General features: G+C 40.9%; 1 protein-coding gene across 2 annotated transcripts in view; it reads left to right on the forward strand.

Annotated features, from left to right (window-relative positions):
• Nucleotides 1-17,058, forward strand: part of kcnb1 (potassium voltage-gated channel, Shab-related subfamily, member 1) — a 40,188-nt gene that overhangs the window by 18,475 nt on the left and 4,655 nt on the right. The window lies entirely within an intron of this gene.

Raw genomic sequence — 17,058 nt, forward strand, 5'->3', positions numbered from 1 at the left:
ATCATCGATTGTGAACACAGACTTTGAGTTAGTAAAGTCGAATTTCAGGCAGCTCTCATACACCGTTCGTAGCTATACCTATGAAAAGTAGTGCACCGTAATTCGTATATATATATCCCATAAAATCAATTAGTATGTAATCCACGACAAACGGCGTGTAGGGAGGACTTTCACCATGGACACCGTGGTTCATGTTTCGTGTGAAACCAGAAGTCAACGTTGATTTATTTGTCACATAACTTTCATACTTAAGCTATGTCACGTCTAGAGTTATTTTAAACCAAACCACGATCTTTTCCTTCAACTAAGCGGGTTGTTCTGTCCTGTGGAGACAGAAGTAACAAGCGGAAATTGACACTTGCGTCAAAAGTTGCAGGGCAGTCGTAGAAAAACGCACTAGAAATGAGGAATAACTTTTCGTTAATATATCATTATATGAGGATACATTGAGAATTTAAATCCAAAACAAAAGAAAAAAGGAAGAAGGCCAGTTTTATGTCAAGTTTACAAAGATATAAACTAAAATTAAGAAGTACATTTACATTTAATTGGTTGTATTTTTATCATTTACACTACAGTCTATAAATAATCTCTGCCATGCTTTTAAGAATGAGTCACTACAATGACAAAATCACCTGCTCAGTGAATGATAAGGACAGACATCCAGGCAAATCATGGTGGCTCGGTTGGTGAAGATGAACACCGTGATGGATATATGGATCCGACATGAGACCTTTGTCACATGTTACTCCCCACCGTCTCCCTCGCACTCTGTCCAATGAAGTATAAAATAACCACTTCAGTCAGTTAACCCATGTGGAACGGTTTATTTTAGTATGTACTCTATATTTGGTGTCCAGGTTCAGGCCTCTGAGGTGTCTATCAGGACCTTTGATGTCTGTGCTATGCAATTTATTGGATATTTAGTAACAGGTATATGTGATTTTTTTTTTTTACCATTTTTTCATTACCTTTTTTCACAATTTCTTACACACACACACAACAGAGCAGAGTGGCCCTGAGGCGGCAGATGGCCACATTACCATTACTTTGATATGCAACCCCCTGCGCACCATATCCAACACTCAACATCTATATGTGCACAGAACAACAGGGTCTATAAATCAGCACTCTCAGGCCCAGAAGCTGCTCCACTTGTAGCTTTCCTCATTGGAGGATTTCACTCCGCTGCGCCGGGTGTGTGGCGAGGTGAAGGCACGACTTTGAGGAAAGTGTGAAGGGCGGAGGCAGAAATAGAATCCACTAAAGTGAAGGAGAAACCTTCATCAAGCCCACGGGCGATTGTGAGAGTGGGGTGAGAGCACTTGACTACTGGTGCGAGACGCCTTTCACCTTGATGAGCACTTTCACCTGGCCTGGGACTACTACTACTACTACTACAGGCACACACACTCTAATACACACACTTACATACACATAATCACACTTGGCTCACAGTATTTTTTGCATTCTTATATTTCTTTTTACTAATTATTACTAAAACGTCTTCTACATACAAATGGATTGTTTGCCAAGCCCCTCCCCCATACAGTGCTTGTCCAATCATAGCTTAGCAACTGTAACTAGGCACGGCATATCTGTCAGGCTTTAGGTTTCTGAGGCTGTATGGAAGTGATAGCTTTTAGAGTTTGGATCTCGGTGTGTGTTTTTTTTAGTCGCTTCAAAACCAACAATACAAGGAATTAAAATTACCGTATTTTGGTGGGTTAAAGGTTAAGGCTTGTTCACAACAGCACGACCACTGTGTGTAGAATTTCCCCACTGTGTGAAAGCCGGTACTGGATGCTACTATATCAGAATTTAGGGTAACATTAGCAGCTTTGTCCTGCTCCTATTGGATTCGGGTATGTTTTCACTCCAGCAGCCCCAGCCAAACTTGTTATCTGAGAGATCAATCAATCAGTGTTTGTCCTGAAAGTCTTATCTCTTGTAATGATAAAAGTGAAACATAAAATGCAAAACAATGTAACCTCTGTAGGGATGCTAGTTTTTAGTTTTCTTTTTTTCCTGACCAATTGCCGACACTCATTAACCGATTATTAACCGGCAAGATTAGTGCGTTGCATGCAGCGTGCTGTGGTTGAAGTGCCTAACAATCCGCCCAGCTGCAACAATAAGCCGATGCACAAACAGGTTCAATCCATAATTTATCGCCAGCTGCAGTGTATGCGCAAAAACAGGCAACTGAGTGATGCTGCATGCATTGTCCTGGACACTCTCCCAGTAAGTCTCAACCGCATAAATTAGTTTAGCTGCGACGTTGTCAGCTGCATGTCTGCCTGGCGTAACGTTAGGGAGTGTCCGACAGACCGTGTATGTGACGACAATGAATATGAAGTTATCAGTAACGTTATAGATAAACGTAGCAGTAGCAGTGTGTGTACAGTTTATTTGTCGGTGAATAAATGCTACAACTCCTCAAGACCCAAGCCAAGCTCCCGTGTCTCGTTCGCCAGCCACCTGCTGATTGAAGTGAAGGCGGTTAGCCCCGAAGGTAGCAACTCCATCCAGCTCAGGCTCACTTAAGGTGGGCTGTTAAGGTGGACCAGCTATCCTCCTTTAAGTGAAAAGCTGCTCCTCTGAGTTTTGCTCAAACTTAACTGTTTAACTGATAGCAATAATCAGTCAAAATTCTGTCTTGTTTGTCCAAGTGTGTAAGCTAGGCAGCTAAACAGGATTATGTTAAAACGAAATAGCAATTTGGTTGTAAATGGTTTTCCTCATCATATTTATAATACAAATAATAACTGGTTCTACACTGCAATACAAGAACAATGTAGTTTCTTTATTTTCATGTCTTCAACTCGGTTCATCAACTGGTGAAGATGCTGACTTTTTGCCTCTCACATGCAGCTTTAGACTCAGCCTTTTAGCACAATATCGTTTATTGTATGTAGTATGTGTGTAAGCAGTGGTTAGCACTGTCGCCTCACAGCAAGAGAGTTCCAGGTTCGAACCCGCTGACTGGCTTGGGGCTCTTCTGTGTGGAGTTTGCATGTTCTCCTTGTGCTTGCGCAGGCTTCCTCCCAGTGTCCAAAGACATGCAAATCAGGTTAATTGTTGACTCTAAAGGTGTGAATGTGAGTGTGAATGGTTGTCTGTCTCTATGTGTCAGCCATGTGATAGTCTGGCGACCTGTCCAGGGTGTAGCCCTCCTTCACCCAGCTGGGATCGGCTCCAGCCCGCCACCGACCCTGACTAGGATAAGCGGTTACAGATAATGGATGGATAAATGTTTTCGATATTTACGTTTATATCTACATAGGGAGCTGGTCCCCTCTCCACGGAGTGCGCCGTGTTTCAACAGGAGCCCAGAACGGACAAACCAAACACTGTTAACTTTTCCTGCTTGGGCCGGAGTCGATAACGTTACTCGCTCTCCTGTCGCCTCCGCTCTCTCCCTCTATCTTCACCACTCACTTCCAACGTACACACACGCTCTACGCACTGGCTCCAAATGACCTACGCTTCTCTTACAACAACTGGCTAGAGAGGAACATTTGCATTTTCAAGTAGGCCACCGTAGATCTACAACACACTTGTCACACGGAGGAGGCTTCAGTTGGTTGCAATCTGCAACCTCGCTGCTAGATGGCATCAGATCCTACACACTGCACCTTTAAGAGATTGTCCTTGCAAAACAAGTCAGCCGGAGATGGCGTTTTAGATGACAACATTAGCTTAATAAGTTACCAGCTGATCAACTCTGGTTCCTAGAAAGCAGTCAACTGTTTTGTCTTTGTCTGAAATCATAGACTTTGACAATCATTGTTTCAAAAATTACAAAAGAATTACAAGTGGTAAATCTGTCACCGTTTACACTGTAAACCAATGTGCAATGTGAGAATGGAGTGGAAAGCTTGACAGGCATGGCAACAATAACTAAGGGGGGCGGTTTGTAGTTAATTATCCTCTTGCATTTACATTAGTACAGCACGAAGCCTCCTGTACATGCTGCAGTAATTGAATTACACATTGTACATGCATATTGTGGTCATCCTTGAAGAATGCTACAGTATGTTCTCACATGTTCCCTTTGACCTGAAAGGTAGTTGCATCAGTCAGCATAGTTATTGAATTATTTCAGACCATTATAATAAGAGCCTGTTTTTAGTACAAAAATCGTATGCTTATAGTTGTCCAGTTAAGGATTTGCGTGTTAATCCTGAGTATAACTCACCAAGGGATTAACAGCGTGACACTGAATGGCCACTGAGCTCCCACAAACTGTGAAATTTGGACTCAGTGTAATGTTACGCCGTTAGTAAGTAAACTATCTGCAGTAAGCAGAGTTCAGGATTAAGAGTAATCTTGCTTGGTGTTGTTCTGTGAATACAATACGTGACATTCACATCTTCCAGTCAAAGTCGGCCAAGTGTTGTCGTTTTCTCTCTGTTTTTCAATGGTTTTGTGCTCTCTCCATTTCTCCCCTTTTATTTCCCACTGCCGTTACTAAAATGTTTAAAAGTTCACTGTCGCTATCACCATGGCAACTGTCATTTCTGTGATGCTGAGACTTGCAGCTGCCTTCTATTCAGGCATCATTGTTGATTGACTGTGTGTGTGTGTGTGTGTGTATAGAGAGGTTGCGTGTGTCTTTCTCTGTCTGCATCTCTCTCTTTGCATTTCAAATCAATGCTTCTCTCATGTTTACATTTTCCTTCTGTGCTGCAGTCTGCAGAGTACACTGTGACGTTTTCTGGTTTCTAATAAACTATCATGGACTGCAAAGACTGCGTCACACGTTCATTATTAGAAAATATAGAGGCAATATCCCTGAACAAACTGTCTCTTTACATAGCTGGTACTTTCTATATACTGTGCAATGACTGTTCACCATTGCAAAGGACAAGTTGTTTTGAGCAGTGGGGAGACTACCAAGGGGATACGATTTCTTTCAGACATTTAATGGACAGCAGAAGCTTATCTGCCATAACTGCTGTATGATATTTCCTCAATCCAGAAATGCCTCTAACACAACACTGACTCTGTCGTTCACCTCCATCCAAAAAATGCAGCATACTCCAAGTTAAAATTCCCGATGAAGAAAGCCTCCTTTGGTGTGCAAGACCAGACCCTATACTGTTTCTATTTATACAGCCACCATGGACCAGTCAGAGTTTAAATATAGATGCTGAGTCTGGATTCTCTTCTTCATCTGAAATGCATGAATAATTGAGAGGGAGAGGAGATGAGGTGGGATTCATTCAGGAGATGGATGGTCCAGGCATAGATTCATACCTACATTTACTGAATGGGGTTGTGGTGCACTTTGTGCATGCAAGCGCTGCATGAGTTAGAGAAAAGTTTGGACGAAGGCCCCAAAATGGCTTGTTTCTGACTTTTCTATGACCTCAAAGTACGCAGTGTTTTAGGGGGATACATTAGGAAATAAGAAAAATAAATAAGAGCTAATAACATATAGAGGCTTGCAGATATAATTGAATTTGAATACTCCTAACTATACATCCAATCTTACGTAATAAGAAGTAAAAAGTAAAAAGAATATAGCAAATATGTGGAATATACTCAGAAGTGAAGCAGAGTCAAAGAGCTTGTAATGTAAATTTAATATAATTCAGTGGCTTTCAGACTGTCTTTTCCAATACATGTAAAGATTATTTAAGCACAAGACTCTTATTTCTTTTTTTTGTAAATCTTGTTGTGATTGTCTTAACTACTTGGTACTCTTGTACTGTTGTTTTATTGCCTCATACCGTTTGTGTGGTACTGTCTGTTGATTGTGTGCCTGCCTGCATTTTCTTTTATGTAATGCTGTTGCTATATGTAATGCTCGTCATGTATGCCAGTGCTGTCTTTTTATCTTTTGATATTTCTTTTTACCACCTACCCCCTTCCCTCAAGAGGCTTTGCCTTTTGCTAGGCCGCCATTGTAAATACGAATTTGTTCTTTATTGACTTGCCTGGTTAAATTAAAAAAATTTAATAAATGTACAGAAACCAAGCATTCAGCAGGAGTAGCTGCCAATCAATAAGACAAATACGAGGGGGGTTAGAAGTGCCGTAAAGGTGCTAAATGCGAGATTGGGAGGATTTCTATTGCCTCTGCACGGCTCTCAACATGGCGACGGCTGAGCCGGCGACTAGCAGTTAAAGGTGATAACAGCGCTAACATTGAAAACAACAGCAGCAATGCGATAAGAGCGAACAATGGCACCATCGGTCGGGACGGCGTTATGAGCTGTAACCGCCATATGAGCGCAGTGCTTGAGCGTGAGCTAGCCAGTGGGGCGCGCTCATATACGAACATGCACTAAAAGGCACGTCAACAAAGCCTGTAGAAACTCTAATCACAACACACACAGAGGGAGAGTGACTTCATTCTCTGCTCAGGTAGACATTACTCTATATCTTTACATAGCAAATAGTTGTTTGCTGTTATATTAATGCTCTGCATATCATGTAGAGAACCTTTAATGTTAGAGAAGCAAGGTCATCATGATCAGAGGTCACTAGTTTGAATCTACAGGCCTGTGCATTTGTGTAGAAAGCTGAACCGGCAGTAGCTCACATCATACAACTTCTTCATTTTGGCAAGATGTGGGAGGTGAAAATAAACGAGGCTCTGCTGTTCAAAGTTACAAGCAGAAGTGATGTAGGGTGGGGAGACCACAGCTGAGCCACTGCAAATGTGTGTGTGTGCGTGTTTCAAGCTATCATGCTGGGGGGAAATGTGGAAGACAGTCTCCTCCCGTCTCCATGGTAACCCCATCTCTTTCACAGGCAGAGAGGCAGAGCCCTTCTACATTCACAATCAGGGGTGTGAATTATTCCACATTATTTATCGCTCATATTATTACTCTCATACTATAATCGACCTGACAATATGTATATCTCGATGAAGATGAAGATCAATATTGTGGTTGTGCGGTGCCTGTTAATCCAATTGAAGGATGTGACAGCTAAAATGTGGTATAAAATGTAAACATCTGCTCCTGGAGATGGTGTCTGGCAGTTTTAAAGACTGAAAAGAGCTTAGTAATTGAGTACTCTTTCCCTTTTAAGAAAACAATGTTAAAAATTCATGGAAAGAAGGCAGCACAGCACCTGAAATATACAAACAGCAATCTGACACAAATAGGAGAAAAAACCTCAAGACAGAACAGAGGCGAGAGCAGTGCAGATGGTTCAAAGCTGGATGAGCTTTGAATAAGGTACAAATCAGGGAGAGAAGGAAGGAGCGAAGGAGGGAGGGAGAGACAGAGAGAAGGAGACTCTGTCAGACTTGCTTTTCACAAGTAGGTCCACGTAGCCACCTCCTGTCGAGCTTCAAGGGGGTTGTCATGGTGACAGTGGCTGGCAGTCGAGGCTGGGAGAGTGTTGCATGGTATCCCTGTGGCCTCGGATGTGGCTCAGGGGATGATGGGAAAGCAAGTCAGCCAGTCAGGGGATCTTAGTGATCAAGCTAGACCTGGATTTACTCACCTGAAAATAAATACACCTTTTCAGTCCCTTCCTATTTAAGTGTTAAGTGGAAGTTTAAGAGTATTACATGTCATTCTTATGCAGATCCAATGTGTTTCCCTGGGCGAGTGCTGGCAGAGTTAACAGACAATGGTCTTGGGATTCACAGGAACAGGAACTTCCACTACTAAAGCACAGCGGTGTGTCTGTTGCTCCTGTTGCTGCTAATGAGAACGGTGCCAGCAGGAGCACTGGGACTGTGGGAGTTCCTGAAGTGACACTTGGGATGCCACCAAACTTAATACAGTGTGAGAACGCTAACCTGAGCTGCATTGAACCAGAGTAGGCTGAACCAAATAAACAACTAAATCTAAACCTAAAACCAAGCTGACTAACAAAACCATCAAGAGGACAGAAACCTTTAATGCTATGTAACTTTTGAAAGCAGAAATAACACAATCTTCCTCTTACAAATGAAACAAACTCGTAAGCAAAACATTGTACTCTTGCTCCATTCGAGGCACTCGGGGGTTTTGTTACTACTGGTCAGTAGCTTATGGTGGCTAACGCAAAGTAAAGCAAATTTTACATAGATATTGCTGTAGAATTGCCACTAATTAATTAGTTCTTAATTATTCTGTACTTTCATTAGGGCTGTGCATTTAATCAAATTTTAATTACGATTCGATTCCGAGATTATAACATAAAACGATTACTGTGCCACATTCCGATTTGCAGTGACACTCTCGTTTGGTTTTGTGTTATAAATCCAACGCAACCCTTTCCTTTCCAGCGGTGCACTTTTGCCCCGCTCGGCTCGGCGTATTTGCTCCGTGGTGGTGCACCATGCCAGCAAGCCTTGCCTGGACCTCGCCACTTAGTGCTCGCTGTGAGGCGGACTGTCCTCAAGTGTGTCGGCAAACCACCTGGCCCATCTTGAAACACGGACCCCGTCTTGTTTACCATGCTATATGAGTGTGACTTTTTTGCCATGTCATCACCATTCATCTCTATACAACCAATGTGTTTATGATTAAAGTGTTTACTAGAGCACAAAATTCTTCAAACATCTAGCCTCTTAATGTTGCCAAAATAATCGTGATTGGGATTTTTTCCATAATCAAGCAGCCCTGATCCACTACTGCTAAACTATAGTTTTTACATAGTTGTTTTTCCATAATTGTTAATTGTGGCCATATTGGCGGTTAGTTAGTCTTACTTTAAAGACCGTTACACACCGGCAGAGTTTTTTACATGCGATCAATTCGCCATCAATATATTTTTTCAAACTGTTGTTTTTGTCACGAGTACTTTCATACAGACCTCGAATACTATGCGGAGAAAAAGCGACGTATTTTTTTCTTCTTTGGAACAAGGTTGATTTATGAGCTTTCGCACTGCTTATAAAGGCATCAACCAATCACGTTGTGCGGAACGGATTGTGCCATGCCTGTATTTATGAAAAAACACAGAGGCTCAGTAGTGCAAACTACAATTGCAAACTTTGTTGACAAAGGCAGCGCAGACCAGATCCACTTCTTCCGTTCTTACCTTTCACAATAAAAGCCCTAGACATGTAATATTTACAGGCGAGTATTTTGCATTTTCTTGTTTATTCATCACGCCCGCTTGTGTAAAGGCCTTAAGGCTGCACTATTCTCTCAATAACAATATTCTTATACTAACAATGAATCAAATGACTGCGTCATGTGAAATGAAACATACAGAAAATAATCATCTGACTCTACAGTTCCCCGCAGCTCTACAGAGCATTTTAGCATCTTTCAACTTGTTTTGGTTTTATGGCCCACAACTTTGTTTAGTTCACTCTCACAGATCTCATCAACCTCGTTTCCAGCCACAGCAAGCAGCTGTTTTTAACTAAAACTCTCTGATAGACCCATTGCATGGTACCAAAAGGGCGACAGACAAAGTTAGTGACTAGCTGGTGAACTTAGGCATGCATTCAGCAGCTAAAGAGACAAAATATTTCACCCAGGATTTGTAAAAAAATGTTTTAATATTGGTGGTGGTGTGGCCACAAACACAACTCCAAATGAAGGCTAATAGGTAACACTTAATATAATACGGCAGTGTTGTGTTGAAGGGTCTTTTCGCCGCCTCAAGTGGCAAAAAAAAAACTATCAATACTGCTTTAAAATAGCCCAACATGATTCGACATTCGATTTTTTTTTATTAGCTGATGCCTCAGTGACTACTAATTTCCCTCAGTGCTGTGCCCACATTCCCATCAGCAATTTAATGGTTAACATCTGATTTATAGTACGACTAATTTTTTCTAAAGTCAGTCTAAAAGGTTCAAGGTTCCCTCCTTGTTGGACGGGTGCTGGGGAGGAGACAGATGAATGGAGCCGACCCTGACAAAATCCAATGTAGCACAAAGAAAATTAATCGCAGCTGCTGGGACGCAGCCAACATAAAACCAGGCCATCGTATCCGAGCGAGAGCTGGTGGCAGAGCAAACAGCGAGTACAACTACAGTAAGCACTAATTGTAAACGAATGAGTTTTTATTCTCTCTGAGCCCCAAGTGGACGAGCCTCTGGAGAGCTGAAATTGTTTTGGTGTATGTAGTGTGTGAGCCAATAGTCCCTCAGCAATGACGGCGTATTCCCTGTCCCATATATGAAATAATTTACATCCCATATGTAGCTCAGAGGAGAATGTCCCAGGGATGTATATATATATGTATTTGGGTGGTGTTTGAGGGCGCCATTCACACCAATTGTGTCCCAGATATCCTTTCAAACTAATGAGGTCTGGTGTCACCTTGTCCTACAGAAGATGGGCTTCTGTGTGTGGACTGTTGTGTCTGCCGAGCCACACGACGAGAGACACTAACCAGTGTGATATCTGGCTTTGTTTAGAGTCACAGTGGGATTTCCTGTCAATCTGCTCTTGCACACATGTTGTCTTTTCTTCTCCGCTAGATATAAATATCTCCCTCCCTTCATCTTTTCTTCCCTTTAGTAGGCCACCAAGGAGCAATCGCTGGGAGTCACTCCCTTTTTTGTGTCCCTATAATAGCGTACTCATCATACCTAACGTGCACGACATTAAAGGACATAATTCAGGGTGTGGTCCCTATTAACATCATTGTTGTTCTGTGTGCCTCCAGGTCCACTGAGAGTCTAAAAATAGCCTGTAATTGTGTTGATGTCATTACAGTCACGTCTGGGGCTCCATTCAACCTTTTCCTAGACATGTGCTTGTTTCTGGTCCCCTTTATGTGCACTGAAAGGTTTTATCTCAGATTCACAGTGCAATATTTTGATGCAATTAGCGCCCTGTGACATTAAACAACCCAGGATAGAAAGAGATAAAGACAAGCAGGGTGGTGTGAGTGAGTGCAGAGTGTGTAGAGAGGCAGGGGGCAACAGGGACATAGGCCAGTGGGAAATGAGCAGTGTTTCCTTGTGGAACTTGACCTCATAACCATAATGTTACACAGCAGCACCAGTGTACCTTCATTAGCGACCTTTTTATAGCTTCTCTATCCTATTACCTCTGCCCTTTTTTTGTCGATCTTTTCTGTAGTTACAATCTCCCACGGCTTCAAGTTCAAGAGATTTGTTATCAACATCCTTTTTCTGACTCATTACAGTTCTGTTGCTTCTGGTACTCAATGAGCAAACTGTTTTACAAAGATATGTACAACCCATAGGAAGTATATAAGAAGCCGACGTAGTCACTGTGACGTCACCCAGTTGTTTGTGGACTGCCATTTTGAAGCCTCGAGTTCGGCATTTTGGCCGTTACCATCATGGATGTGTAAAGAGAACTGGATACAGCGTTGGAGGCGGGCTCACGTTCATTTCTATGAGTATAATCTTAGGCATCTATTGGGCTCTAGAGCAGGCGCAGTAGTGTTTCCTTTAGCTCAGCCTCCCAGCCCTCGCTCCAGCCTCGGTCTGGGTCCCATTCACATAAACGGAGGAAGGGAAATAACTGGATTCAGGTATTAGTGCATTTTACAACTTTTAGGACCTAATGATTTAAATAAGGGTTATTCAAATGTTCGTACTGGGAAGTTGATTCACCTAAAAAAAAATTAATATTTGACTCTAAATGGGACCATAATTTACTAAATGAACATCATGCTGTATTGAAGAAGACTTGAAACTAGCGATTGAGACCATAAACTCATGTTTACAATGTTTACTGAGGTAATAAATCAAGTGAGAAGTAGGCTCATTTTCTCATAGACTTCTATACAATCAGACTTCTTTTTCTTTTATATTTTTTCTTTTTGAGTCGCCCCCAGCTGGATATTAGAAAGAATGCAAGTTTAAGGCACTTCCTCATTGGCTTCATTTTTCAAACCCACTGGTACAACCTCACACAAGCAATGCACCCTGTTATTTACTTTGTACTAGGGATGTTAATAATTAACCGCTTAACCGACATAAAGAATTTTAACCGATTAACGCTATTGGTTAAACGGTTCAAAGAAATATAAATAATTAATTAAAAAGCTGAGCAAAACTCAGAGGAGCGGCTTGTCACTTAAAGTAGAAAAGCTGGTCGACCGTAAGAGCCCACCTTAAGAGAGTCTGAGCCGGCGTTGTTAGATACAGAAAGTTGACTCCCGTCTTAAGCTCGCTTGAGCTGAGGAGTTATAGCATTTATTCACCGACAAATAAACTGTTAACACACTGCAAAGTTACGTTCACAGCTATAACGCTACGGACAACCTCACACTCACTGCCACTACACACACACATGGTTTGTCGGACACTCTCTTTCGTTACGCCGGGCAGACACACAGTTGACAACAAGATAAACTAAACTAAATATGTGGTGGAAAGTTACTGGGAAAGTGGCTGCATGTCCGCGAAAGTGGCTGCTACAGTGACTCTCTCGGACGGGTGAACTGGGTGTTGTGCTGCATGCGAGGCACTAATCTTGTCGGTTAACGGTTAATAATCGGATAATGAGGATCAGTTATTGGTTACATTTTTTTTTTTTTTAAATTAGCATCCCTACTTTGTACAAATTTCTCTTTATCAACATGATAATTTCCCATTCCTGCTCCCTCTCTATTCATTCAGGTTTTTGCTGCACTCGTCAGCTCCACCTTCTCCGATCCCCATGCAGCACCTCTCTGCTCTTCAAGTGTTTGATTCAAATAGATTTTCTCCAGGGCAGGAGGCGAGGAGCACGGAGGGGAAGAAAATAAACAGATAGGGTCATTATTCATGTCTGCCGTGACGCTATGGCAACAGTGTCCTCCCGCTCTGATTGGTCGTAGATAAGGTTGCCTCTTTAGCCCTCACTTTTACTCTCGGGAGTGGGCTCCGAATTATCAGGCCGTTGTCAAGGTGCTGCGCTGTCAATCACCTCCTAACAACCGTTGCTATTGCCCTATTTCTGCTGCGGTGCTTTAATTTCCTCTGGACGATATGGAGGGAAACCCCGCATCATGTGCTTTACACCGGCCTTTGGTCTGTTTGTTTACACAGGCGACTGTGTGTTTAACCAGTAGATCCAGTTCATGGATGAGATTTTTACATTGAGCAAGAAAAGGGAGGAGGAAATAATTATATTTTATGACTCAAATTAAATCCCACTGACATAATTAATTTCATACTCATCTATATTAAATGTTACATGGGTGAATTTGTCTTATGCCTACGCTGCATTTTGAGAATTTTCTTTTACTTCTCCCTGATTTACTTCATCATATAACATCTTAACCTGATCCGTGTGGGCTACTGCCAAAACAGGCTCTGTGTTCCAGCTACAACCTCCTACTCATCCTCCAAGTTGTGCCGTTTGGTCCTGTGTCAGGATTTCTCAGAGTCATTCGGGGTTAATATAACAAGTGCAGACTATAGTTCATGAAGCAATCCTGTCCTTGGTTCCACTAAAGGAACAGATGCTCGCCTGCTGCTACATAACCTGAACTGAGTTCACTGCTCTATAGTCAGGTTTGAAACCTCCCACAAAAGGTGCATTTAGCGTGGATTACGGAGGCCCGGTTACACATAATTTGAAGCTGTCTAGTCAGTAGTCAATATATGTAATGCTTTGTTGTGTAATACCTGTGTAGAAGCATTAAAATATCAAGCATATGTTAGTTTATGATAAATATACACTGCTGGATTATGCTGCCTGTATGAATCATCATCACTCAGGTCAGGCAGCAGCCCTGCTCTTATACCTCGGCACTAAGATCAAGAGAGAGCTGTTGAATTTGGGCCCTTCATCCCTATGTTTGAGGAAAGCTGATTTTGGAACCTCTTTATAAAACTATTATCAGTGGACTGCACACAGGGGTAGCCAATGTCTGACATGGATACTTTTATAAGAGTGATGACATAAACCCTTAAAAGAAACGGCATAAACACAGCCCAAATGGCAGCGTAGCAAATCTTCCACTGTCTACAGAACGAAAATGTTAAACGGTCATTTATAATTTATAATATTACAGAAAATAAAATAAAATTGAGGAAAAAGAGAGACTTTCTTACATATTCCTCAGGCTGTGTATGCAAGAATCTGGTGAAATGATACGTATCATGGTACAGGGGTATCGATTCAATATATTGCGATACTGTAAGTAAGGCGATATATTGCGATTTTTTAAATCGAATTTCAGGAAAATTGTCATGGTATAAAGAATACACCAGAAATACACCATTTAATTAAATATATATATATATATACTGTATATATAATTTAAATAAATAATAATAAAAATAAAAAAAATAAAAAATAATAATAATAATAATAATAATAATAATAATAATAATAAAAATAAATACACCATTTTAGAATAGGCAAAAATAACACATTTGTCCTGCATGCGAAAATCTACATTGTTTTTGCCTCAAACTCTATGTGATTATCATGAAGTGGGCATGTCTGTAAAGGGGAGACTTGTGGGTACCCATTTTAATTCACATATCTTGAGGTCAGAGGTCAAGGGACCCATTTGAAAATCGCCATGCCAGTTTTTCCTCGCCAAAATTAAGCGTTACTTTGGAGCGTTATTTAACCACTCTTGCGACAAGCTAGTATGACATTGTTGGTACCAATGGATTCCTTAGATTTTCTAGTTTCATATAATGCCAGTATCTTCACTCAAGCTTTAAAACTAGCCCACTATAACCCTCCGAAAATCTAATAGCGGCCGGGCCCAACGGTGGGCAGTCGGATTTTTGAGAGTTTAATTAAAAATCAATACAGTGTTTTGGAGAATCGATAAAGTATCACAACACATAATATCATGATACTCATGTGTATTGATATTTTCTTATTCCCTTACTTATTCTTATTGGACAATCCACAGACCAGTTTTCATAAACTGTTTCCCCTGAAGACTAGTTCAAATGAAAGTGACTAACGATTCAGGAAATATTCTTTTCCACATATTTTTTCAGTGTTTTCGGTAGCAAAATTCCTGCTCACCTTCCTTGGGGTGTCAGCTCTAATCTCGGTGGCTGATATGTCAAAACTTGAGCAAATAAAACCAAAACATTTGCTTGTGTATAAACCTCTAAGTGAAGAACAAATGTGATTTAATGTAATTTTGGTAGACTGACATTTAGTTTGTGATGTGACATCAATGAATTCATGGATTCAAACAACTTTAACAGCACACAGCAGTAGTGCTATCAGTTCTTCATTACAAATTATGCCATATAAACATAACATCATTCTGGTTACTGTTACACGTATCTTTTATCTGAGCTGTAAGTGGGATATTACAGGCTGGATAGCTGTGGAACATTTCCTTTGGTATTTCTCACTGTGGTATAGACGAGTCGTCACTTAGTCAGATCAAACAAGCTCAAGCTACAAGAATAATATGCTTCAAAGCAAATGCAGTGATTTATTTGTTTACACTATGAATGCTGGCTGAGAGGGGAGCTGTCATACCGTACTAAAAGAGGTGTAGTCTACCGACACGTATACTTGCTTGTTAGGATGATTGGTGGAGTGTGGGTGGGGTAGTCTAGTGCAGTGGATTCTGGTGACACTCTGCTCCTATGTGACTATTGCATGTTATGGTGGTCCCACAGCAGGTGGCACCACGGGACAGGCAGTAATAGGCTTCTGCCGTCTAAATATAGAGAGACCATTAGAAGGAGGAAGAAGCATGAAAGAATAATGTTTTTAACCCCAGTGTTATGATCACAGACAGAGTCCTGAGGCCTTTTCACCTGGCTATTTTATCTAGCATTCCCCATGTCACTGATTTGGTGAAAACCCAGCAGGGTCAGCACCATGTGAAAACAGTAGGCTTGTCTGATTATCTCTGCAACTTGCAATTTTCAGTCCAGAAGAAAGTGGTCAAGAGTCCATGCAAGGGTTCTTTCTGTGATCATAGATCTGAAGTTACAGGTCATAATTAGTTTTCATCTACCATCTAGCTAGTTTCTATTTGACCAGACTCGTTCTTGACTCGTTCTTTTTATGCAAGTAATTTTGCTCATTCTAAATCTAAGAAGACTTATTTAGTCATGCTAGTAGTAATGGATGGGTACAGACATTCATGCCCCTCTAAGGGTAAATTCAAATAACTTTACTGATCTCCTGATTTTTCATCTAGCGCCATCTTCAGGTCAAAATTTCACTTTTGTCAATACTTTGGTTTGTGACTAAATACCTGCACAACTAATGGTATTCCCATCACCATCAGCTGTACACTGTTAATTGCAAAATAGCAAATGTTAGCATGCATGTGAACATGGTAATCATTATACCTGCATAACATCAGCTTGTGGCAACATCAGATTGTCTTTGTGAGCATGTAAGCATGCTGACATACGGCCGCACGGCTGTAGACTCTCTTTTATACTGTATGGAAACATCCTAACTCTAGTTTGGTCAATTTCGTTACATTTTATTGCTAAAAACCTTCATCCACCTATAAAGAAGAGTTTTTCTTTGTTTATTAAATATCTGAAAATTGTAGACATTCGAGAAGATTTTCAACGAGTCACATGTACTGTATTCTGTGATGCTGTTGATTTTGTTTATTGGTTGCTAAACATTTTTTCCACTCAAGCAAACACACTCATGTATAAGCCTGCTGAGTGGGTCTATGAATAAATAAGTGGTCCGAACCAACCACACTTCACACAGTCATGTATTTTTTTAGAGTGTAAAGTTCTTGGAATTATTATTAGCACTTTAATACTGTAATCAAAAGTAACCTTTATAAATACACTGAACGTGCATTTATGCGTGCAGTAATTGTCTAATCAGAATAAGGAATTAAAGGGAAAATTCACCACCTTTTATGTAAATGTCCAATCAGTGCTGATGGTAAATGTAGTCCACCGAAGAAATAAATTCCCCAGTGTGTGCTATATTGATCGATAAAGCTAATTTCTCCTGCTGCGGAGCTGTGTCGGCTGCGCCTACGCGTCCCAGGATGCATTGCACTTAAGCGGCGAGTTCGCTACATCTCATAAATAAACAAAATATATATATTATATATATAATTTGATAACACAATTCCACAATTTCTATCCAATCTTTCCGACTGGTAGCATTCTATGAACAAAGAAGGTAAATGAGCTGAAAACAATGCTTTAAAGACAACAGTCTCTGTTTACCAACCTGAAGAAAAAGACCTCTG

This window comes from Sebastes fasciatus, chromosome 1 (assembly GCF_043250625.1).
Source record: "Sebastes fasciatus isolate fSebFas1 chromosome 1, fSebFas1.pri, whole genome shotgun sequence".
Lineage (NCBI taxonomy): Eukaryota > Metazoa > Chordata > Actinopteri > Perciformes > Sebastidae > Sebastes > Sebastes fasciatus.